The sequence below is a fragment of the Solanum verrucosum genome, unplaced genomic scaffold (assembly GCF_900185275.1).
Source record: "Solanum verrucosum unplaced genomic scaffold, falcon-dt-bn FXZP01000058.1, whole genome shotgun sequence".
In the NCBI taxonomy this organism is placed as follows: domain Eukaryota; kingdom Viridiplantae; phylum Streptophyta; class Magnoliopsida; order Solanales; family Solanaceae; genus Solanum; species Solanum verrucosum.
The window spans coordinates 581,082-608,260 of NW_026020303.1; the positions used below are offsets into that span (position 1 = coordinate 581,082).

The 27,179-nt window shown below is 36.2% G+C and overlaps 1 pseudogene; it reads left to right on the forward strand.

The window, feature by feature from the left end:
- Positions 1-966: 966 nt before the first annotated feature.
- LOC125834991 (disease resistance protein RPP13-like) lies at positions 967-4,705 on the forward strand (annotated as a pseudogene).
- The last annotated feature ends 22,474 nt before the right edge of the window (positions 4,706-27,179 follow it).

Genomic DNA, 27,179 nt, shown 5'->3' on the forward strand with positions numbered 1-27,179 from the left:
ATAGTGGAAAACAGGAACCTGTTGAAATTCCTTCTTGTTTTCATTCATCTCTTGTAATCAAGCACTCGGGAATTTTAGCCTTTTTAAGTTACTGTGTTTTAAATTACTCATATTTTTCCAGTTCTCTTTGTTTAACTATATTAGATAACTAGATTGTATTGTTTCCCATTATTTACATACTGTCACACATTAGTAATTTGAAAGAGGAACTACACGAAAAGTAAGTTGCGGGATAAAACAGAATTACTAGATATTTAATACCACTAACCACCATTACCATGAATCATCATATTTAATCACCGCATTAGATATCGACAATCAAGGAGCAGTGAGATATTCCAAAAAAAAAAAAATGTACCTTTCGCTTTAGTGGGAAATTTCAAAAAGCTTTAATACATCTTTTTCCTTTTTGATAATGGGAACTTTCATTTGCTCTTGCCTTTGTCTAATCGTAATTTTCTTTTTTTCTAAACTTTAATCATATAAGTGATAAGTGGACCCCTTGAACACATTATTTGTTCTTACTTTTATGTCTATTGCTTTTGACTGTATGTGATCTCCATCTCCCATTTTCCAACTTGTATTCCAATATACAGCTTTTTTTTCTTTTTCTTTTTTTTTTTAATTTCCAACATAATTACACAAAAACAGAGGGGGGCATGTACCTAACCTCTGGCAAAAATAGAAAATGGAAATTAAGACATCAAAAAAGGGAAGGCAACAGACGTATAACCTTCCACTCAAGCAAATTACAGGATTCAACTAACAAAAAAATTACATTTGTCATATTTTCTTCTTATACAAGGTAGTTGCCATCTATCCAGTTGAAAGAGTCCCTTCGCTTCTTTCGGGAGTTGTTGATAAGAGAAGTAGAAGGTACCATTTCCACTTGATGAAGCTAATTTGGCAAGGAAGTCAGCCACCTGGTTGGCTTCTCTATAGCAATCAAAAGTAGTATTCTTGAAGATGGCTGATGCCTTTCTATCATTTGCAGTTCAAAAATTGGGTGATTTCCTAATACAACAAATTTCCCTGCGTAAAAATCTGAGAAAGGAAATTGAGTGGCTGAGAAATGAGCTACTCTTCATACAATCATTCCTCAAAGATGCAGAACAAAAACAATATGGAGATCATAGAGTTCAACAATGGGTGTTTGAGATCAACTCTATTGCTAATGATGCTGTTGCTATACTCGAGACTTATAGCTTCGAGGCTGGTAAAGGTGCTAGTCGTGTCAAGGCTTGTGCTTGCATCTGTAGGAAGGAGAAGAAATTCTATAATGTTTCCAAGGAGATTCAATCACTCAAGCAACAAATCATGGATATCTCTCGCAAACGAGAGACATATGGTATTACAAATATCAATAGTAATGCAAGAGAAGGACCAAGTAATCAGTCTGCCATGGTTAGAACGTTGAGGAGAACTACCTCATATGTGGATGACCAGGATTACATTTTTGTTGGACTTCAGGATGTTGTACAAACATTGCTAGCTCAACTTCTCAAAGAAGAGCCTCGTCGAAGTGTTGTCTCCATTTATGGCATGGGCGGATTAGGCAAGACCACTCTTGCAAGAAACCTCTACAGAAGTCCTAATATAGTCTCTAGCTTCCCTACACGCGCTTGGATATGTGTTTCACAAGAGTACAACGCAATGGATATTCTTAAGACTACCATAAAATCCATCCAAGGTCGCACCAAGGAAACTCTACAATTGTTAGAAACTATGACAGAAGGAGATCTAGAATTTCACCTTCGTGATCTATTGAAAGAACGCAAATACCTTGTGGTGGTTGATGATGTTTGGCAGAGAGAAGCATGGGAAAGTTTGAAAAGAGCATTCCCTGATGGCAAGAATGGCAGCAAAGTTATTATTACCACGCGCAAAGAGGATGTCGCTGAGAGAGCAGACAACAGAGGTTTTGTCCATAAACTTCGTTTCCTAAGCAAAGAAGAAAGTTGGGATCTCTTTTGTAGGAAACTACTTGATGTTCGAGCAATGGTTCCAGCAATGGAAAGCCTAGCTAAGGATATGGTGGAAAAGTGTAGAGGCTTACCTCTTGCAATTGTTGTATTGAGTGGACTACTTTCGCATAGAGGGGGGGGGTGGACAAATGGCAAGAGGTGAAAGATCACCTTTGGAAGAACATTATGAAAGATAAATCTATTGAAATCTCCTGCATTCTATCATTAAGTTACAATGATTTGTCAACTGTGCTCAAGCAGTGTTTTCTGTACTTTGGTATTTTTCCAGAAGATCAAGTGCTCAAGGCTGAAAACATAATAAGGTTGTGGATGGCCGAGGGTTTCGTACCAAATGGAGATGAAAGAATGGAGGATGTCGCTGAAGGCTTCTTGAATGAGCTGATAAGACGAAGCTTGGTTCAAGTGGTGGATACATTTTGGGAAAAAGTTTCTGACTGTAGGGTTCATGATTTACTCCGTGATCTTGCCATACAAAAGGCATTGGAGGTAAACTTCTTTGACATTTATCATCCAAGAAAGCACTCCAAATCCGCTTCATGTATCAGACTTGCCATTCATAGTCAAGGAGAAAGGTATCACTCACTTGATCTTTCTAATTTGAAGTTTAGGTCAATTATGTTCTTTGATCCACATTTTCGTAATGTGTTCCAACATATAGATGTGTTTCGACATATATATGTGTTGTACTTGCATATTAAATATGGTGGTGTTATACCTGATGCCATTGGGAATTTGTACCACCTCAAGTTCTTAAGCTTGAGAGGTATCGATGACCTTCCATCTTCCATTGGCAACCTCAAGAATCTACAGACACTTGTTGTCAATGAGGCGGATTACACTTTCCAACTACCCTGCAAGACAGCTGACCTAATAAATTTAAGACATTTAGTTGCTCAGTATTCAGAACCTCTGGTACATATAAGCAAACTCACTAATCTTCAAGTTCTTAAAGGTGTTGGCTGTGATCAATGGAAAGACGTTGACCCTGTTGATTTAGTCAATCTTAGAGAATTAGGCATGGATTATATCAAGAAATCTTACTCCCTAAACAACATTAGCAGCTTGAAAAACCTTAACACTCTCACATTGGTGTGTAAAAATTATGATGAATCATTCCCATCCCTTGAATTTGTTAATTGTTGTGAAAAGCTCCAGAAATTGTGGTTAGATGGGAGAATAGAGAAACTGCCTCTGTTTCCAAATTCCATCACAATGATGGTTCTTGAGAACTCAGAACTGACAGAAGATCCGATGCCTATTTTGGGAATGTTACCTAACCTAAGGAATCTTGAATTAGATGAAGCTTATGAAGGAAAAGAAATAATGTGCAGTGATAACAGCTTCAGTCAACTAGAGTTTTTTAGTCTTTATGATCTTGAGAACCTAGAAACATGGCATTTAGGCACAAGTGCCATGCCTCTCATTAAAGGTCTTCGTATCTGTCGTTGTCGAAAGCTGAAGGAGATTCCATTGAGAATGAAAGACGTGAAGTGTATTTGATGATAGGAAAGGTAAATATACATTCAAATCCCAATCCTACATAACATTTCTTTATTTTTTTTCTTTTACACCATATAAATACTGTGTTAAATCAACAGAGAAGAAGTTGTCACTTGAAGACATTCACCTTCATCAACTTGGCTTCTCCAACCATCAATCAAGTTGGCTGTTCTTTCTTATGTTTTGGTTTTTCAATGTTTAATTTCTTTCTGTTTTTGGCTTTTCTTAGTGTGTGGAAACATGCGTTGGAAGACAAGTTTTTTTTTGGATTTTGTGATGACTTAATTAACGGAACAATGTTAAAAATGTTCTTAAATTATGTAAAATCAACTAAAATATCCTCAATCGATAGTTTGATCCAAAAATATCATTGTCTTCAATAATTTGATCTAAAAATGCTCTTATTATTGCTTAATAAGTCAAACTGTCTTTTTTCAATTAAATATATTATTTCTCTTTTTTTAAAACACTTTCTTTTTCTAATAATGATTTTTTTCATTAGAAACTGTTTAGCCTACTTCTTATGGATCTATCTTTGTATGAATATTCCTCCCTTTGCAATAATTATACCAAGCATTAGGATTTATATCAAAGCAAAGAAATAGTAGTGATCTTTTGCCGGCAAATTATATATATATATATATATATATATATATATATATATAATTATACCAAGCATTAGGATTTATATCAAAGCAAAGAAATAGTAGTGATCTTTTGCCGGCAAATTATATATATATATATATAAGAGAACCCTAGGCACGGCTACGTGGTGCCACCACAAATCAGGATTATGTTTTAATTTATTTATTTTCGAAATTAGCCTTCCCTTTCATGAAAAGTTGTGACTTATATTAAAGATTGTGACTTTTACGAACAGTTGCGACTTTTATGAAGAGTTGCATTTTTATGCAAAGTTGCCGCGTTATTGGGCTTGTCTTGTTGATAACCTTGAGACCGGCGAAGACTGTGCTCCAGCTAGTGGTGAAGGAAAGGGGGAAGTGGCTTGTTCCTTCCTTGTAGAGGATTTAAAACAGACTATGACGGCTTCATTGCTTTATATCTTTCTTTTCATTTTCTTTTATTTATCTAATAATTAGAACTTATTGTTGAAGATAAAGTCACATAGTCCAATCATTAAGGTTGTGGATGGTTGGAACCAATCAAAAGTGCAAATCGCGCAAGCAAAGTCGGGAAATGGACAGCAGCGCAGCGACTAGGACTCGTGTCGGAGGAGTTTTGAGCATGAGCTAACACTCATGCGACTTTTATGAAAAGTTGCGATTTTTATGAAAAGTTGTGACTTTTATGAAAGGTTGTGACTTTTCCGATAAGGCATAATAATCATTTATTCGCACTACCCGTTGTTGTCTATAACTAGAGGGATTTCCTCTCATTGGGAAAAGGTACAAGTACCCCCCTAAATTATAACCGAAATTCTAGAGACACACCTTAACTAAACTAAGATCCTATTACCGCCCTGAACCCATTTGTTTTGTAACTTTGTACACCTTTTGCTTATGTGGCACACTCCGTAACTCTACGCGCGCTATTGAGGCGCGTGAGAGATATTTGGATGTCACGTCAGCACAAAATACGAATAAATGAGTTCAGGGGGGGTAATATATAGGACCTTAGTTAAGTTTAGGTGTGTCTCTGAGATTTCAATCATAGTCTAGGGGGTACTTATGTCTTATCCCCATTTTAAAACAACGAAAATTCTGAACTTCTTCTTCTTCTGCACAATTAAATAGGGATATTGCATAAGTACCCCCCTAGACTATGATTGAAATCCCAATGACATACCTAAACTTAGCTAGAGTCCTATATATTACCCCCCTAAACTAATTTTAAATGGAATAAATACATCACAAACGCTGACATGTCATAGAGAGTATGCACACTCTCTTGAAGGCAAGTGATGAGTGCACAAATTGGACACATGTCATTTTTTGATTGGTAACTTTATAATTAGTTAGTACACATATTTATTGATAATAAAACTTATATATGTTTAATTATTTTTGTTTCTTTCTTTGTAAAATATTTATTTAATTTCTCTTTATTTTCCTTTGAAACTTTATTTAATTAATTTATTATCTTTTCACTTTTAATTATTTTTAATAAATTATGTGTATTTTATTTTTTTTAAAAATATTTAAAAGTGTCCTTTAATTTTAATGTTTTATTTGATTTTCTTCACTTATTTTGATATCTGTTCAAAATTATAACTTATTTTAAATACAAGACATTTGAAATAAAATCAAAACGAAAGACAAAGAAAATAAACTCAATAGAAAAATAAAAGAGAAAAAATAATGAATGTAAGTAAAAAGTAAAGTTTCGATACAGGTAAAAAGTGTGTATTCACTTAATTTAAATACAAGATTAAAAAAATAAGTATATTTTTTAAAATAAAATTAAGAAAAAAAATTATTTTAAAAAAATTATTTTTAATTAAAAAAATAAAAAATATATATATATTTACACACATGGCGGGCGAGTGTGTACAAACACAACCAACTTGGGTGGTTGAATGTGCCACATCAACACAAAAGGTGCACAAAAATACGAAAAAATGAGTTCGGGGGGGGGGGGGAGAGGGGATAATGAGATCTTAGTTAAGTTTAAGTGTGTCTCTGGGATTTTGGTCATAGTCTATGGGGGTACTTATGCCTTATCCCCAATTAAATATTTGTGTACTTTGCTCCTGTTGAGTGGCTCACTGACACCATTATTTTGTATCAATACACTGGTGAATAGAATTGTTCTATCCTGAGAGGATCTATTCCTTTAATCCTCGGGTACTAGAGGGGATAATTTCCTTAAGGGGACAATATGCATTCAGTGGGCTCGATTTCCTTTATGTTTCATTCTATCATTACAGATCTTGGTATATTTTTTACGGTCATTAATTTTGCTTATGTTATTAATTTTTGTTTTTTAGTACATGTTTTAAACTTGGGAAAATGCATAAGTATCCCCCAACCTAAGCCCGAAATCTTAGAGACACACTTATAATATACTAAGGTCCTATTACCCCCCCCCCCCCAACTTATTTTATAAATAATTTTCTACCCCTTTTCGGCCTACGTGGCGCTATCTTCTAGACCCAGCGCGTGTTGACAATTTTTTCAAGCTATCTAGTTTATAGTGTCACGTAGGCCGAAAAGAGGTAGAAAATTATTTAGAATATAAGTTCGGAGGGGTATAATAGGACCTTTGTATAGTAGAAGTGTGTCTCTGGGATTTCAGGCATAGGTTGGGGGGGGGGGTACTTATGCATTTTCCCTTTAAACTTTGTTGTTTATGTTTATGCTTTTGATCATTATGTTGAAGTAAAGATATGTTAATCAAGAGTTTGATACAATCATTAGACTATTGGTGTCTTGTAGATTAGAATTTTTAAACTTGTAAAATAAATGACTTTGATCTTTATATAGTTTTCAGTGGCTAAAAGATCCATGGGATGTCCAAGAAGGGACTTTTGAGTGTTCAAAATTTATGGTGGTTCCACACTACCTTGGAGTTTTAGTTATTTAACTTTCTATCTTATCGAGGCATTCAATCAATTAGTGACATCCAAAAAATAAAGGAATGTAGTGGGATGATAAGTATTGTACTCAACTTTAATCAAAAGTTTAGGGTTCAAATGTTGGATTGGAGTCAGTGATCCCATAGGTACAGTGTTTGAATCAATAGAGAACCTTTTCTTCTGTATGAATCGATATTATTCCATTCCAAATCCTTCCCGATACCTCCCAAGGAAAATCTCTAATTTGGATCCCAAATTGACGGGTTAGTATGAGCTTATCCATGCGGTTATGCACTCTTTGAATAGGAATCCGTTTTCTCCTCACAAAGGAAAGCGGGAAAGGGCCCGAATCGAACTTCTTTCTTTGATTTGAAAAGAAGGTGAGAGCCCTAACCCTCTAGTCTGTGGGTAAACCCTTCAAAGATAGAAAGCCAGTGTCCTCTTTGAAGAGTTCTTCGGTGAAATGATCGCTAGCATCCAAGAATGATCTGAGCTGAGGTCTAGCCCCAAAGGGATAAGGAGCAGAGCAACTGGCGTAAAAAGAAGGGATAGGGGCCATACTACATAGCCTCCTTTTCGTACGAAATTTTCAAATTTAGCACTCTTATTACATTTAGTTTGAGATGAAAGGACATCAGATAGTCTCATTCAAACAAAGAATTACCCATCAAAGTAGGATGAATCCATATTAATCAAATATTAAAGAAATAATTATCTCCTTATAAACATTAGACTAAAAGTCGCAAAAAAATAAATAAAGTTTTAACCATATTGATCGAAACCTAAACAACAAAATATGCCTTTTGGCTATCAAAGTAGTGTCATCGACTGCGAATGATTTTGAATAAGGGACTTGCCAAAACATCATTTAATTCAAATTATTTCAGCGACATACGTTATTTTATTGAACTCCAAGAGATGTGTTTTTAAATTTTAATTAACTTATCAAGTACACAACTAATTATATAAGATGTATAATATTTAGATTTTGTAGGTAGAGGCCTTGAATAGGAGAAAAACTCTTGCAATTGATGAATAAAATGTTTGTATCACTTTTTGAAAATACAAATATAGACAATGAAAAAATTACATATCTTTCCTAAAAACTTTGGTGATGAATAACTACAGTAAAATGAAGAATTAATAACAAAATGCATAAACACTTAGAATCAAATTTTTTTGGTATTAAGATTATAAAAATATTTCAGTTCATCTTTGGATAAAATATTCTTGACAATTTATCGTAGGGTTGTACCCACTTGAAAACACTTATATTATCAAATATTCAGAAGTAGATTATTGACGTAGTTCACCATCGTGCGAAGCGCGGGCAATTTGCCTAGTTTTGTATAATATAACATTACAATAAGCATGTTAGACCAAAATTATGGAATACTTAATTTTCATTGGTGGAGAAATCAATGGATGGATAAATCTATTTAAACAAAAGTCTAATAATTAAACTCAATTTGTAACAAAAAGAGAAAGAAATAGAAGATATATATAGCTAGTTATGAGTTCAATTTTGAGGATTAGAGTGTTAACCAGACTCCTAATTATAGTTTTAATCATGGGGTACTTTAATTGTTTTGTGAAAAGTGAATTTCCAGAGTCCAAATTATTGGAACATACATGCAATGGTGAAATGTATGACAAAAATGGCCCATTTGCAGATAGTTTGTCTTATGTTCTTATAGAATTAGTAATGAGACACCTAAACAAGGTTATGATTATTACATAACATCTCCTTATCCTAATGATGCTTTAGCTTATGGTCATGCTACTTGTAGTTCAAATGTAGAATATTCAGATTGTGATACTTGTGTATGGCTTCCTAGAGGATATTTGATGACTACTTGTGATGGTAGTATTGGAGGTCAAGTCGAATTTGTTGATTGTTCCATGAGGTACGAACAATATTCCTTCACCTAATAAACTAGAGTCTATGTATCTTTTGTTGTTATGATTCGTTGAGATTCAGTCCTTGTTCAATAATCTTTTTTTGTCTCATTCCATTCATTGTTCTTCTTTTGTAGCCACTGTTTTAACATTGTATTAATGGTGTTGTTGAGTTTGATATCCTTAATTTGATTTTGTAATGTTAATTAAGTTGAAAAGTGTTCAGTTTATATTTGAAGATCCATCTCCTCAATTATATTATAAAGAAATTACACTTTGCCTTCAACTTACACAGACCACAATACTTTATCTTAGCTACCAAGTCCAACACATATAACTAAGGAAAAAGGATATAACGTCGTTAATAAAGGACATAAAGAAATAAAAGAATACTCCATGTACAATCATACACCTTCTACAATGCTCCTTGAATTTTGCTGATATGAGGATGTGATAGACAACGTTATTCTATAAATATAGCAATAATCTTATGGAAGTAGTTATTTCGCATCACCCTATCATATATATAAAATAAATTATCTCATCATTATAGTATAAAGAGAAAAGACATAAAGTGACACCTGAAGTTGTCCCAAATTTTCAAAATGACACCTTAACTATGCAAGCATCTTATTAACCCTCTAAACAAGTCTGAACTGATATTATTACATCATTTTTTTGTCCACTTGGTATAGAGAGTGCATAAAGAGCGTGAACAAACTAAAATAACGAATATAATTTTATTTTTACAAGTATTTTGCTATAAAATATATTTTCTTAATTTAGGCCATTAAAGAAATTTCCAATATCAATTAATAGATAATGTAGTATTCGATTGATGACTAATGACTCAAATATAAGCTCTAAGCTAAACTTAAAATAAAAACAATGAAATAGGCACAAGCTGGATTAGGCCGTTAGCAAAATTTTCAATAATAATTAACGGATACTGTAGTATTCGATTGCTCACTAATGACTCAAATATAAGCTCTAAGCTAAACTTAAACTAAAAACAATGAAATAGGCACTAGCTAGATTAGGCCGTTAGCGAAACTTTCAATAATAATAATTAACGGATATGGTAGTATTCAATTGGTCACTAATGACTTTTTTTTTCCACTAATGACTCAAATATAAGCTCAAAGCTGAAGTTAAAATGAAAACAGTGATATATGGCACTGCCTAGATTCAAACTCTAGTCTCGCCAATAATTTCTCTAGCTCGTACTAGCGACCCAAGGACACTTTTATGCTCCATATGGGTTCAACGTTAATTATATTCTACTTTCTGTTAGTTTCTCAAAATAGATATATGCATATACATATAAAAAAAAATTAAATTAACGGGTGCACGTGCACCATGTGGGTCTACCTTTTGCATATAGTACATATATTGGAATAAATAATCTTTAGACTACCTAACACATACATCTAAATATCTAATCAAATACAAAATTAAATAAATTGAAATTAGTTTTCTTTATTCCTCTTAGCAGGCCATCCTCAAGGACTCATTTTGTAGGATGTTTAGTTATTTCGAGATCATTAAGTTACAATCCATATTATTAATTTCGAGATAACGTGTTTCAACGAAACGAACCCTAAGAGGGGGTACTAGGACATTCGAGACCCTTGTAGGAGTACCCCTAAGCCGTTCTTCTCAGCACTCTATTTCTCACACTTTGTCAACTTCTTCATTGTTTTTTTTTTCATCATAAAAAATCAAATCAACAATAGATAAAAATGTTGTATTTAATTTGTTGCCACTACCTTCATTCTGGATGGGCAGTGAATCAAGCTATTCTTGCTGAAGAAGAACGGCTTATAATCATTCGATTTGGCCATGATTGGGATTTTACCAATTACCCAGTGAAATAGCTGAGCTAATAAACCTAAGACATTTAGTTGCTCGGTATCCAGAACCTTAGGTACGTATATGCAAACTCACCAGTCTTTAAGTTGTTGATGGCATCTGTTGTGATCAGTGGAAATATGTTATCCCTGTTGATTTAGTCAATCTTCGAGAATTAAGCATGGATAACTATTGAATTTCAGAAACCTATACTATAATCTAACAAAGAAGAAAGATTTAGATAGAGGAAGAACTTTATTGAGAGAATTCTGAATTTACATCATATTGCTATATTCAACAATGAGCCTTTCATGCTCTTTTATAGTGAGCTAACCGACTTAACAAACTATGCCAGTTGTGTTATAAATCACATGGCTGACACATGACATATGGGCCCTAACTAATTCTATAACAAAATTTAGAAAAGACTAAAAGAAAACTTCACTTTCAAAACTAAAGCTCCCCCTCAAACTAGAGGGTGAAAGACATCAAGCACACCCAGTTTGGAAAGCAATAGATGATGTTGTCAAATTCCAAGCCCCTTGGTAAGAAGATCTGACAACTACAAAGAAGAGCAAAGGTAATGTGGTTCAATGAAACCTGACTTGACCCTTTCTCTGATGAAGTGACAGTCTATTTCGATATGTTTGGTCCTTTTGTGAAACATAGGATTACTAGTTATATGGATAGCTTTTTTACTATCTGAAAACACTTTGATTGGAACATCAATAGAGACATGTAATTCTTTCAACAACCCAGCCAACCAAACTAATTCTGCTACCACATCAACCATACTTCTATATTTAGCTTCAGCTGAATTCCTACTCGTTTGCTGCTTCTTTGATTTCCAAGAGATCAAAGAATCTCCCAACTTAACCACATAACCAGTGACTGACCTCCTTGTATTAGGACAGGAGGCCCAGTCAGAGTCACAAAAACCCTGCTATTCAGTAATAGAAACTCTTTTAAGGAATATACCAAGACCAGGAGAACTCTTGATACACCTCACAATCCGGAGTGCAGCTTCCCAGTGAGACCTTTTGGGGTGTTGCATGAATTGACTTAACATTTGTACCCCAAAGCATATATTTGGTCAAGTGATTGTGAGGTAAATTAATTTTCCAATCAATCTTTGGTAGGCTGTGACATATTCTAAAGCATGATCATTAGTGTTTCCAGCATGTTGATCATACTCCATGCTAGTTAGCTTGTGATTGAATTCAAGTGGAGTGTTAACAAGCTTTGATCCACTGAGTCCAACTTTATATCATAGCTGCAAAGCATACTTTCTTTGATTGAGTAGTATTCCTTCTTTAGATTTCATGACTTCTACGCCTAAGAAAAATCTCAATTCTCCCAAATCCTTTATGTTGAAGTTCTAATTGAGTGTGTCCTTGGCACTTTGTATCATATGTAAATCATTCCAGTTATTAACAAATCATCTACATACACCAAAATCACCACCATTGTATTCCCTGATTTTTTGATAAACATAGAATGATCATGAATACTCTGGGTGTAGTCAGCCTTTAACAGGGCATTCGTAAGTTTAATATTCCACTGCCTAGAAGCTTGTTTCAACCCATAAAGAGAATTTTCTAATTTACACACCTTAAACTCCCCCTGCCTTTGAAATCCCAAAGGCAATTCCATAAAGATATCTTCATGAAGACCACCCTGAAGGAAAGCATTATTCACATCCATTTGATAAAGATCCCAACCATGTGAGGATGATATACTGATAACAATTCTAACAATGACCATTTTAGCCACAAGTGAAAATATTTCATGGTAATCAAGGCCTTCTCTCTGAGTAAAGCCCTTAGCAACAAGCCTTGCCTTATATCTATCCACCTCACCATTAGCTTTATACTTAACTTTGTACACCCATTTAGAGCCAATTGCCTTTTCTCTCGGTGGCAAATATACAATTGACCAAGTGTGGTTATCTTCCAGTGCCTTGATTTCTTGTTGCATGGCTGAAATCAACTTGTGGTCTTGTGATGATGCCTCCTTGTAAAAATGAGGCTTTATATCTACTGAAAAAGCAGTAATATAACCTTGATATCTCTTAGGTAAGTGATCGTAGTATAAGTGATCAACGAGAGAATACAAACTAGTCCTCTTGGCACAACATAGTCTTTGATCAAAACTGGGGGTCTGGTTGTCCTTCCTTTCTTCCTAAGCCCAGTAACTGCAGGCTGAAAAGGTGTTAGATCAGCTGGAGGAGATGTAACATGAGGATATACAATAGGTGCAACAGCCTGAGTGTTCTCTGTGTTGTCCTGCATATTATCCACAATTGAGTTATCCATATTCCTCTCAGCAATGTTTCTATGCTCTTGCTCATCATCTTCTGATAGAGTTTGATCCAAACCAGTAAAAGGAATTATGTCACTTTCGGCTGGTGCATCTGCATCAGGCACAAAAGAAGAGAGTAATGGTAGAATATCTTCCTGGGAGCCTATTATTTTGAAGGGAAAAGAAACATCCCTATTAACAAAGTGTGAGTTGGACTCCATATTATATATTTTGTACTCCTTCTGAGTAGAGGAGAACCCAAGCAGAACAACTTTCCTTGATCTTGCCTCAAATTTGTCACCTTTTGGGAGTGTGTTTGCAAAACACAGACACCCAAACACTTTGATGTTGTCTAGCTTAGGAGCCTTCCCAAACAATAGCTCAAAAGGAGTTTTACCTCCTAAAATCACAGTAGGTAGTCTGTTAATTAGGTAAGCCTACTGTAGTCATCAACTATGGTCAGAAAATAATGCTTTCTATCATAAGTGGGATGCTTGTGAGGACCCCAAACATCCAAATGCACGAGTTGAAAAAGACTAGTAGACTTAGAACTAATAATATGAAATTTCAATCTGCACTGTTTAGCTAATGGACAAATCATGCAATCATGTTGTATTGTTGAATCAACATTGGTCTTCAATACGAAAAATATGTTGCATTGTAGTTAGTGAGGGATCTCCTAATCTGAGATGCCACAATTTATTTTATCTCTTTTGCCTTTGACATTCACTATTGTGTTAACACTTGGATCAAATTTAGTCTTCAAAACGTAAAGTCCCTCTCACTCTTTACCAGTCCCAATCACCTTCTCATTGTAAAGCTTCTGCATTACACATAGATCAGGATAGAATGATACTATTGTAACACCTCAGAAATTAGTAGGGTTAACTAGAGCCTAAAGTGGGAGTTAACGACAAGGGTTAAGGGAAAGGGCAAAGGGTTTTGGGTGAAGGCCATGGCTAGGGGGCCAAGGCTGCCTAAAACTAGCCTAGCCACTGCCTAACATGACCATGAGGGTCTTCACGACCCGTGGTGGCCACCACGAGTCGTGGTGCCACCCATGGTTGGTGAAAAAGTGCACTCCCAAAAGTGCCAAGCCAAGGATTCCCTTCACGAGCCACTTTACGGCTTGTGGTCATGACCACGGGCCATGGGAAGGCTCGTGGGGTTGACTTAGCCTTATGGGAAGTATTACAACCCCACAGGGCCGTGGTGCCCTTGACGGATCGTATAGGGGCTCGTGAAGACCCCTTTGACATGTCGGAGGCAACGCTTTGAAGCCTAAATGTTGCATCAAGACCACGACCTTCACCACGACTCGTGGTCTTGACCACATATCATGGGAGGTCTCGTGGTCATGCCTTCAACTTTAGACGCCAAGACCCCCAAGCCATAGACACTGCCCAAGGATCAAGGGCAGGACCACGACTCGTGGTCTTGACCATGACTCGTGAGGTCCTCTCGTGGTGCCTGGGAGTAGGATGTCAAGGGAGGGTCATTTTAGTAATTTCCTTTTTAATTAATTAATTAATGGGGTCAATTTTAATTGTTTTATTCCACACATATAAAGTATTTTAAGTCATAAACCACCCTTTTTACTTCATTAACCCACAAGACCCAAATCAAATCAAAAGTTCTTCTCCTCTCAAATATTTCTCTCTCTAGGAAACCTCCATTGAAGAAGAAGAAGAAGTGGAGGCTAGGGCTTGAAGAAAGGAATTTTTTCTCAAATTTAGAGGAAAACTCCATTAAGGTATGGTGGTTTTTCATCTATGGGTAGTCTTCACTCATAGAGCCCTTCCAAAATTAGTTTTCAAAGCTCTCAAATTCCCAAAAGTGGGTTTTCACTATAAGCCATGGATTCCTTTTCAAAAACGATTTCAAAGACTTAATTGATTTATATTATGATTAGATTGATGAATTACTACTGTTTTAATGATGAATTACCCAAGAATCCATGGATTTTCCTTTTCCCAAATTGGATCTCAAGTATGAGTATTGGTTGATACTAGTAGAATGTGATAGAGTTATTAATGAAGTAATTGTTCCAATTGAGTGAATGTGGGTTGATTATAATGTAATTTCATGATTTTTGTATGAATATACATGTATTCTTAATTAACCGAAGATTCTAGGGTAAAATTGATACAGCCTAATGTTATGCCATGAATGAGGCAAATTGAGGGGCTAGATGTGATCTTCTAAGATTGTTGAATTTCTTTATGAATTGCCTTGGATTAGTTGACCTAGATATGAATTGATTATAATTAAAACTTGTAGTCATGAATGAACTTGATTAGGGCTTATATGATGGGCCATGATTGAGTAGTATTGGGATTGACTTTATATGATACTAAATGACCTTAATTGATCAAGAATGAAGCATGTGGTTACTGTATCTTGAGAATTAGGTTTACATGATGACCATGTGAGGTGATGCTTGAGAGTAAAGCTTGTAATATGAAAATGACTTCTAAGGACTTAAGGGTAATAGCTAATATGAGTGAGCTATGAATGATGAGGCTTTTAAGATGGAAATTATTATGCATGATGAATTGTAAATGGTATTATTATGGAAGGACTTTACCCACATGACCTATAATATGAGTACTTGAGTTTGTGCATTCAATGAATGAACTACTTGAATTACGATTATATCCATGTCTACTTTAATGAATGTTAGATGTGTTGATTTATATGGTCTATGATCCTTGAATGCAATATATGTGAATTATGCATGATTGTGATATCATGTACATGATTATGAACACTTTGAGTGGGAAGTGTCTAAGATGATAATTTTGTGGTAGTGTCATTGCAAGGACAATTATACACACACTCCATCCATGAACATGAACATGATGTATCTATGGTGTAAATTGAAAGTCTAGTTCTCATATGCACCTTTACAAATTACTATGTATTAAATGTACATGACCATGATGATCCTATTATGTTGATTGAAAGTCCATTCTCATGCAAACACATGATCATAATGTGAAAGTTTTCCTCACATATTAATGATGATTCTAAGGTTGAAAGTCCATTCTCACCTACTTGAATCTATGAGCTATTTGATGAGTTGGGTTGAACGAAGGGTAAGATACTCCTTCAAACATGTAAATCCAATTCAAGACTAAACAAGTAAATTTTGGGAAATAATACTTAGCACCGAGTGGATATGGAAGTGAGATAGAGGCCCTCCCATCAATACAAGAGGTCGGGTACTCTAAATTATTCACATGAGATGGAAGCCCCTCCATCAATACAATAGGTTAGGTTTCTAGAAGCAATCTCTCTATCCCATAACTATGTGACCACAAAGGTCTTAGCTAGTGGATCCACCTAAAAGCTAATACAGTTAGTTCTACCTTAGGCAAGTAGGACACCTTCTTTCGGTGTGGGGTTACACGACACCGGATTCCATGTAGCTCACATGGTCTATGTCATTTAAGGCTATACTCCCACTAATGAACAAGAACATGAATTATGAATACCAATATGAGTTATGTACTATGGTTTCTCAATCTACTTAGTGTGAGTAGGGGTATGGAACTTCATTCATACATGGCACAAGTAGACCTCGAGAGTGGCCATGGTTTGTGTCTCTCACGTATGATGATTTATGAATTTATGCATACTTTATATGGATTGTTTCTATGAGTGGCCTTCCTTACTATAAGTTATTAAACATGAATGCTTCCTTGTCTATGAGTATTGACTATGAATGAGACCAAGGTATGATGAGCTTGAGCATGGTGAGTTAAAGGGATACTTATTATGGGATGCCATTCGTACATGGTACAAGTATAGCTTAGAGTTACTTATGTGATGGTTCTATGGTGAAGAGATGATGTTTGGTATTTGACTATGTGTGTACATTATGTCTTATGATGGTTATTGTTTGCATTATGTCTATGGTTGGAGACTATGCTTATGCTTATGTTGTTATCTTTTATGCTATGATGAACTATATGTGAGTTGTGTTATGAGTACATTCTCTAACCATTTCAAAAATGATGTTCAAATTGGCATATAGCATGATTTCAACTAAAATGTCCCTTTTATCATGTTTTAAAGGTTTTATGCATGGCTTCAATACTTAGTATGTAGCAACCCTTCCGAAATAATATAAGCCAATAACTCACGAGATTTTTGCATATATTGTCCTCACACTAGTAAAAATGACATAAAAAAAAAATATTACCAACTTTCGAGTACCCAAACTAGGTCATTCATGCTTCACACAATCATTCAAAATTAGTGATAAATTTAATATATTACAAGACTTGGGTTTACACACCCCAAAAGAACCAAACATATAGACATACTTATATTACAACCCATGGTGACATGATCAAATTAGTCCTCAAAATTTCATGTAAATATACAACACATAGATCATGTACAAGTCCCAATGTTTATACAAAATATAGATACCTATACGCAAATGTGATCTTCCTTAAGGCTCTCAAAATTTCCATCACCAATGGCCAGCTTCATGCATCCACTCGATCATTCCCTACGATAGAAACAACTATCGCTAATCATATAGCTTAGTGGTGTAAAAACTATAGGTTCGGAGCCATCAGATTCACCACGCTACCTTTCTCAAGTCATGGGCAGCATAATCGAACATAATAAATAAATCAAGTAAACAATATATCAAGAGTATCAAGTTCGATATTTATAGGTCCAAGTGTCAAGAACGCTCATAGCACCATTTTTCCAAAAGATTCAATAACAAGGCTCGCCCAATATGTACATCATGTCTTTACACCAAGCACAATCAGGTATTAAGAAAGGCTGACGCCTTGTATCAAGAAGGGTCAAAGCCTAATAATCAAGAGAACCAAGAACCATATTAAAAATGGCTTTCTAGTTCGTACTTAAAATGGACAACTTCCATTCTTAAGACGGACTAAAAATCCAGAGTCAAGATGGCAAATGATCCGAATCAAGAGGCATGTCAATAGTGACAAAGTCACAGCCACAACAAGGACAAGTGATCAAACAATCCGTATAAGTGGGCGAGTTACACAAGCGTCTTTAACGTCTTAAAAAGATACCAACACGACAATGCAAAGTGACAAGAGGTAACAAAGGTACCAAGATCAACTTTCAGATATACCATCAGTTAAAAGAGTGCAAGTAAAAGTTTATACACAAACCTCAGTGCTTTAGCAAAGAAAGAGTCCAACACAACTTCACGAGTTCAGACCGTAGACCAACCAACGTTTCAAGGTCCTCAACTTGTTCACGAGTATATACAACCTTAAAAATACAATTAAATAACTTCTTTAATTCCTAGCAGCTCAATAATGTTGATGTAAAACATGATTATCATCACAAATAAGCTTAGCCTGTACAAATACGACTATGTTCCCAAAACAGTGATTCTGGCCGGTCTAGTACCTCATGTCGCAACTTAGATTTGAAAAGGAAAACGGCAAAACTAGACTTTTTAACCTTCATGAAAGATGTAGATACGTCTCTTAGGGTTGCAAAAAAAGAAGAATCACCGCAAAATATATTTTTTACAACAAGATATATTCAAAACACTAACAGTTGTTCATACAGGATTTGAAATTTCAAAATCTGGACAGAACTTGTCCTATGTTGCATCCCATATTTTGAATCGATAACAACTAAATTAGACTTTTACATAAACATAAGGGTTGTAGGTCTAAATATTAGCTTTCCAAATCATATTTATTCACTGTAAACTAAGTTTTAGAGCAAGAGATATGCATAAACTACAAAACACTACCCAGCTCAGAAACAGATTTCGTCACTTACCGAAAAGAACGTGTCTCGAATTCCAGCCAAAAGGGCCAAGTTTTTCTCTTGTGATTTTGAAGAACAGTTTGTTTAGATATGTTTCTAAGGTTCAATACTTGAGGAAAATGAATTTACTAAAGGAGGTGTGAAAATATATAGTCAAACAAGTGATGTTCACTTGGGCAGCTGTCCTTCAAAGGTGTTGCCCAAAAATTTGTGTGCTGCCCAAAATGCATGCATATACACCTATATGTATATCCCTCACCTCCTTTTAAAGTTATACATAATTCTAATTAGAATATTACGAAATTACCCCAATATAATACCTTAAATTCCGATCACAATTTATGTTAAGCAAGTTAGCAATTATCACAACATTTCAAGTTCCCAAAATGACAGTAAAACATATTGTAATAATTAAGCAATGGTAAATCGACATGTGACTCTTGGTTAATATTTAGGGGTGTTACATAGTACATTTTTGTACTAACCCATATTTCTATATTTTCTATAAGTGTAGGGTTCGGTACTTGAAGGTGATCTATTGGTTCAAGCTTGGAATAGGTCATTCTCCTTGCTAGTTTGTGAGTCCTCAAGATTTGAGGATGAGTATATTTACTTAGTAGTTTCTTTTAGTATGTCATTTGAGAACTATTTTAAGGGATGTGTCCCTATTCGTTATTCTATTGTATTAGATGGCTAAATGAGACAAATGTCTAGACTCCATTCTATTTTATGAAAGACTTCGACTATAAAGAAATTTTTTAATTCCGCATCATTTTATGAATTTTATGTTTATGATATGCTAAGGGCATGTATGCGACCCCTTCGGGGTCAAGTACACCGTGTTACGTCTAGGTGGTACCCCTGGGTTGTGACAAACTTGGTATCAAAATTTTGGGATGATTTTAGGTTAATGTCTCATAAGCCACGTTTAGTAGAGTCTTTTTCATAGTGTGAAGCGCGCCACATTTATGAATGAGAGGCTACAAGACGATAGGAAATTCCACTTCTTCATTACTCTTAAGTCGTGCGATAGAGTTTAACTTTATAGGGTCTTTCTTCTAATCCTTATCTAGTGGTCTACATGATATGACTTCTCAAGGAGCTTTCACTGGTGGATCTGAAGGAGACTATGTTAATCAAGGAGCTCCTCCTCAAGCTCCTCAAGTTCCGGTTGACTTAATGTCTAATGAAAATATTAGGTAAGGTTTTCAATTGTTGACTCAAGTCAGGATATAAGTCCGGAATTCTATGGGTCAAAGATGGAGGAAGATCCTCTATAGTTTATAGATAAGGTCTCTAGGGTGTTGAACTTTGTGGGAGTGACTCCGGTAGAGAAAGCGGAATTGGCAGCTTACCAATTGAAGGATGTTGCTCAAATGTGGTTTAGTCAATAGAAAGGAGCGAGGTCGGTAGAAGCGGGTCCCATGGAATGGGAAAGATTTAAGAATGGGTTCCTTGAAAGGTTTTGTCCTTTAGAGATGAGAGAGTCCAATATACTTGAGTTTGTTAACCTTCGCCAAGGTAGGATGGTTGTTGAGGAATATGCTCGGGTGTTCACTAGGTTGTCAAGATATGCTCCATCCATAGTGGCCGACCTAGGATGAAGATGAATAAGTTTGTGTCGGGTGTATCCGACTTGATAACAAAAGAATGTAGTATGGTTATGCTTGAGAATGATATGAATATTGATTTTCTTATTATTCATGCTCAACGGTTTGAAAGGGAGAAACTTGAAGAGAGGTCTAGAGGAACAACGAGGCATAGGCTCGATAATGATAATTTCACTCAAGAAAGGGTGAATGAACAAAGCTATCAAAGGAAGAGACAAAGGTTTCATGGACAAATCTCTTCTAAGGTTCCCTCAAAGATTACCCAAAAGAGGGCATCTAGCCCTAAGTCCCAAGACAATGATGGTAGAATCTTATTCCTTACTTGTGCTAGGTGTGGAAAAAGGCATGATGGTCAGTGTCTAGCCGGCACGAAGGGCTGTTATGGTTGTGGTGATGAAGGTCACAAAATGAGAGATTGTCCGGTGCTTAAGGCAAGAGGTAGAGAGGGTAAACAGGTTCCTCTTAATGGTTCTGGTATGTGTTTTATGCTTTATTAGATCCTAGTATTACTTATCCTTTGTGACTTGATATGCTAGACCTTGATGTTGCCCTAAGTATGAATGAGCTTCATTGTTGTTTTATGATAATGATGGTAGAACCCTACTTGACCATTTTGAGTTTTGGGTAGGTTGGAAGGTTTGATGAAAGGGGGATTTGAGAAATGCCTGTATATATAGACTTCTCTAAAAAGGGTAGAAGTGTAATTCATCATGGTCTAGAATCACCTTGTGTGGTGCATGTGAGGGATTAATGATAACTTGGTCTGACCTTAGAGTTGAAAGAGATGATGTGCTTAGATAGTAAGGTCATTGAGTGTCCTTGATGTCCATGATTTTGATTGGTTTGGAATTCCCACCTTGAGAAGTACATTGAGTTTAGAAAGTTTAGTCCCGGTTTTGTAGGCTCATGTGAAATCTTGAGTGGAGTTAGCAAGGTTGAGATGCATTGTTGTTAGACCTCTAGTGGTTTTAGAACCCGGTAAGGTTACTATGAGTTTTGGCTATGTCTTTGAGGATTGGTTGAAAGGAGTGGTAATTGAGGTTTTAGTAGGGGCCTTACTCCCAAGATGGAGATAATGTGATTAGATATCAAGATTTTGAGAGTCCCGATATCCTCATCTCTTTCTTCTACTCCTATTCTAGCTTGAGACAGAGTTCATTGTGACTTGTTTCAATTTGGAGTCATGTGTGATTTATGTGTTTCCATGATCTCCTTATGTTTTGCATGTTCTTGAGAGAATTCATGTTTAATAATAAAATGAGTTGTCATGATATATGTTCCTCATGATGTTGTGCATTTTAGTATGATGATGACATATTTGACTTCATGAGATAAGTTGATGAACATGCTTTGTATGTTTTTGATGAAATGGCATATTGACTCCATAATGTTGTGTTGAGCTTGCTTTTAGTTGCAGAAGATAGTTCCTCCAATGAATATGTGATAGATGATGTTTGGAAGAGTTCGTATAGGCTTACTCCCAAGGGGGAGATGGTGTGCCTAACTAACAAGGTTATTGTGTGTTTGGTGTTGCCATGATTTCCTTCTATAATGCATATTCATGAAAACTTGTGTCTTGAAAGAAAATGAGTTTGTGTGAATTGTTTTTCCTCATGTTGTAAGGCATTGAGTATGAGTGCCTATTGTACATCATGAGAATAATATATGAGCATGCTTTGGTTAGGAGTTGAGAAATTCCTTCTTGAATAAAATGCTTTTTGCGAGTAAATTGCATATGAGCACCATGAGAGTATGTTGAGCATGTTATGACTAGGAGATGGTAGTTCCTCCTTGAACATGACTAGTTATGAAAATTTCATGTATAATGGGTTTTTAGATGTAGTTCCTACTTTCTTGTGTTGCATTGAGTATATTGAAATGAAGTTGATGTTTCCTCCTATGATTTGTGCATTATATTGATGTGTCATGCTTGATGGGCTGCTAGTCTTGTGTCTATAATTCCGTAAGGTGTCTAATGTGTCATTCGAGGAAGAATGTTCTCAAGGGGGAAATAATGTAACACCTCGGAAATTAGTAGGGTTAACTAGAGCCTAAACACGGGGGTTAACGTCAAGGGTTAAGGAAAAGGGCCAAGGGTTTTGGGTGAAGGCCATGGCTAGGGGGCCAAGGCTGCCTAAAACTAGCCTAGCCACTGCCTACCATGACCATGAGGGTCTTCACGACCCGTGGTGGCCACCACCCGTGGTTGGTGAGGCAGTGCACTCCCAAAAGTGCCAAGCCACGGCTTCCCTTCACGAGCCACTTCATGGTTCGTGGTCATGACCACGGGCCATGGGAAGGCTCGTGGGGTTGCCTTAGCCTCATGAGAGACATGACAAGTTAAAGAAGCTACTGTTCAAGGGACCACGAGCACCACCACGGGCCGTGGTGCCCTTGATGGATCGTATAGGTGCTCGTGAAGACCCCTTTGGCATGTGGGAGGCAAGGCTTTGAAGCCTATATGCTGGCTCAAGACCATGACCTTCACCACGACTCGTGGTCTTGACCACGGATTGTGGGAGGTCTCGTCGTCATGGCTTCAACTTTATAGGCCAAGACCCCCAAGCCATAGCCACTGCCCAAGGACCACGGGAAGGACCACGATTCGTGGTCTTGACCACAACTAGTGAGGTCCTCTCGTGGTACCTGGGAGTAAGCTACCAAGGGAGGGTCGTTTTAGTAATTTCCTTTTTAATTAATTAATTAATATGGTCAATTTTAATTGTTTTATTTCACATATATAAACTAGTTTAAGTCATAAACCACCCTTTTTACTTCATTAACCCACAAGACCCAAATCAAATCAAAAGTTCTTCTCCTCTCAAATATTTCTCTCTCTAGGAAACCTCCATTGAAGAAGAAGAAGAAAAAGACGAAGTGGAGGCTAGGGCTTGAAGAACCAAGGTCTTTCTTCTCAAATTTAGAGGGAAACTCCATTAAGGTATTGTGGTTTTTCATCTCTGGGTAGTCTTCACCCATAGAGCCCTTCCAAAATTAGTTTTCAAAGCTCTCAATTTCCCAAAAGTGGGTTTTCACTATAAGCCATGGATTCCTTTTCAAAAGCGATTTCAAAGACTTAATTGATTTATATTATGATTAGATTGATGAATTACTACTATTTTAATGATGAATTACCCAAGAATCCACAGATTTTCCTTCTCCCAAATTGGATCTCAAGTATGAGTATTGGTTGATGCTAGTAAAATATGATAGAGTTATTAATGTGGTAATTGTTCCAATTGAGTGAATGTGGGTTGATTATAATGTAATTTCATGATTTTTGTATGAATATACATGTATTCTTGATTAACCTAAGATTCTAGGGTAAAATTGATATAGCCTAATGTTATGCCATGAATGAGGCAAATTGAGGGGCTAGATGTGAACTTCTAAGATTGTTGAATTTCTTTATGAATTGCCTTAGATTAGATGACCTAGATATGAATTGATTATAAGTAAAGCTTGTAGACATGAATGAACTTTATTAGGGCTTATATGATGGGTCATGGTTGAATAGTATAGGGATTGACTTTATATGATACTAAATGACCTTAATTGATCAAGAGTGAAGCATGTGGTTACTGTACCTTGAGAATTAGGTTTACATGATGACCATGTGAGGTGATGCTTGAGAGTAAATCTTGTAATATGAAAATTACTTCTATGGCCTTAATGGTAATAGCTAATATGAGTGAGCTATGAATGATGCGGCATTTAAGATTGAAGTTATTATGCATGATGAATTGTAAATGGTATTATTGTGGAAGTACTTTACCCACATGACCTATAATATGAGTACATGACTTTGTGCCTGCAATGAATGAACTACTTGAATTACGATTATATCCATGTCTACTATAATCAATGTTAGATGTGTTGATTTATATGGTCTATGATCCTTGAATACAATATATGTGAATTATGCATGATTGTGATATCATGTACACTTCTCACACCACGGGATGAATGCCAAAGCCTATTTCCTGTGTAGGAGGAATATCAGGCAAGTCATCGGGAAAGACTTTCGGAAACTCACTCAGCACGGGGACCGACTCTAAGGAAGGGGTTTCGGACTCATCATCCATAACCCTAACAATATGGTAAATACACCCCTTGGAGATCATTTTCCTAGCTTTGAGACAAGAAACAAATTGACCTCTAGGGATAGAATTCCCCTCCTTTCCCTCTAAAGTAGACTCATTTGGAAATTGGAATTTTAGTATGATGATTGCATATTTGACTTCATGAGATGATTATGATCAACATGCTTAGTTATGTTTTGATGAAATGGCATATTGGCTCTATATTGTTGTGTTGAGCTTGCTTTGATTTGGAGAAGGTAGTTCCTCCTATGATTATGTGAAATGATGAGATTTGTGCATAATAGGTTGTGGAGGTAGCTCCTACTTCCTTGTGTTGCATTGTCTATATCTTGTGAATGGAGTTGATGTTTCCTCCTATGAATTGTGCATATTTTTTTGTGTTGCATGCATGATGGGTTGTTAGTCTTGAGTCTTTAATTCCATAAGGTGTCTAAGTCATCATTCGAGGATGAATGTTCCTCAGGAGGAGATAATGTAACACTCCAAAAAATGATAGGGTAAACTAGAGCCTAAACGTGAGGGTGAACGTCAAGAATGAGGGCCATAAGAGTCAAGGCCAAAGGGGCAAGTGCCAAGGCAAAGGGGCCAGTAAAAGCCAAAGGCCAAGGCTTACCCCTAGCTTACAACTACTTCCCCAACTTCACGAGTGGGACCACGGGTCGTGGTCCACACCACGGCTCATGAAGGCAGCTCGTGGACTTGCCTTGGCCATGCTAAAGTGGCCGCCCATTTTCCTAGCCACTGCCTCTAACTTCACGGAAGGGACCACGGCTAGTGGAGCCCTTCGTGAAAATGCCTTGGTCAAGGAGGGCTTGTGGCACAAGTAGCCTAGCTACTGCCTCACCCTTCACGAGTGGGACTACGGGTCGTGGTCACCACCACGGCTCGTGAAAGGGGCTCATGAAGATGCCTTGGGCAAGTAAGCCCTCATGCACAAACTCCTAGCTATTGCCCCACCTTCACGAGGGAGACCACAGATCGTGGTCCTCATCACGATTCGTGAAGGTCCCTCATGGTGCCTGGGCATGGTGACTTAGTGAGGGTCAATAAAGTAATTTCCTATTTTAGTCCAACTAAAGTGAGGTCGTTTTGGGTATTTTTAGGGGTACTATATAAATCATTTTAAGTCCAAATTCACCCAAAATAAGTCATTAATACACAAGACCCAAATAATTTCCAAAATCCTCTTCCTCACAATATTTCTCTAACTAGAAATCCTCCATTGAAGAAGAACAAGAACTTGAAGACTGGGGCTCAAGAACCCACCTTCTCAACTCCAATTCGTGAGGAAATCTCCAATCAAGGTATGGGAGTCTTGATTCATGGAAAGTTTTCTTACATGAAGCCCTTAAACTTTCAATTTCAAGGTAGTAGATTCTTCAAAACCTAGGGTATTCAATCTAGTCATGGGTTCTTCCTAAAAACGATTTCAATTAGTTAGTTGTCTTATATTATGATTGAATTGTTGTTTAATGGTGATTTTTATAGTAAAGTCCCCCATGAACCCATGAATTTCCCCATGACCCAATTTCATGAATTGTGATGGGTGTATTGATGCAAGATGAATACTATGAATTATGTCTATGGTATTTTAGTTATTGAATCTTGTTTTATCCATGTCTAATGTAGTATTTCTAGGTCTGATTGTGAGACATGATTCATGACCCTTGAAGGGTAAATTATGAAGGTTTGTACATGTTGATGAAGGTTGTGTATAAACTTATGATTCACTTAGAAAGTGATGATCCTATGACTATTGTGTAAATTGTGGTATTGTAACGTACTTTATATCTTACGGTTATACTTTTGCACAATGATTCATTTGTACCCCACTGACATATATTTTGATCTATGAACTATAATAAGTTCAAAAACATCACTTTTCTAAGTGAAACAAAATATACTTGAATAGTGCATTTTATTTGGCCAATCATTTAACTGTCCACATTATATGACAGATTCAAATTTAAGATCCTCGTAACCATTTATAGCATTGAGTGCTACTTCATATCAAAGATACAATCGACTGTCATTTTAATTCGATTCCAATACGACATAACTTATCGAGATCTCTTCATGTTTCATCATTTTCAGGTACCTGAACCTTTGCCAAGGTTTTATGAAGTATTATGTCATAGTGCTCTTTCAAAGCATTTACCTCATTATCATGACCATTTTGATAATTTGCTCCTCTCCTTCCTCAAAGAGTTTTATGTTTGGAATCGATTGGTCTATCACGCTTCTGGCGTACCATAGACTCTGTCCTTCAAGGACTATTTATTAGAGCATTTGCAGCTTAATTAAAATATTGGGTCAGCAAATACATCTGGCAAATTATTTGCAACATTTTGCAAATGAATTATCTCTTGAACTTCAAGTTCATATTTTTTTAACGAGGATCTAGATAATTCACCCCACACATAATTTTCAGTTGCTAAACATATCTCCCCCTAATGTTAGGAAATCTAACATTTACCCCAACCTCATTTGGGGATCCATCTTTGTGTGTGGTGGAGCAATAAAATCATATGTGCACACATCAAATTTTTAGATGGAAATTATTTGGTTCCTGACCCTGACCCAATTGTGATGGGAGAACCTTGTTGGC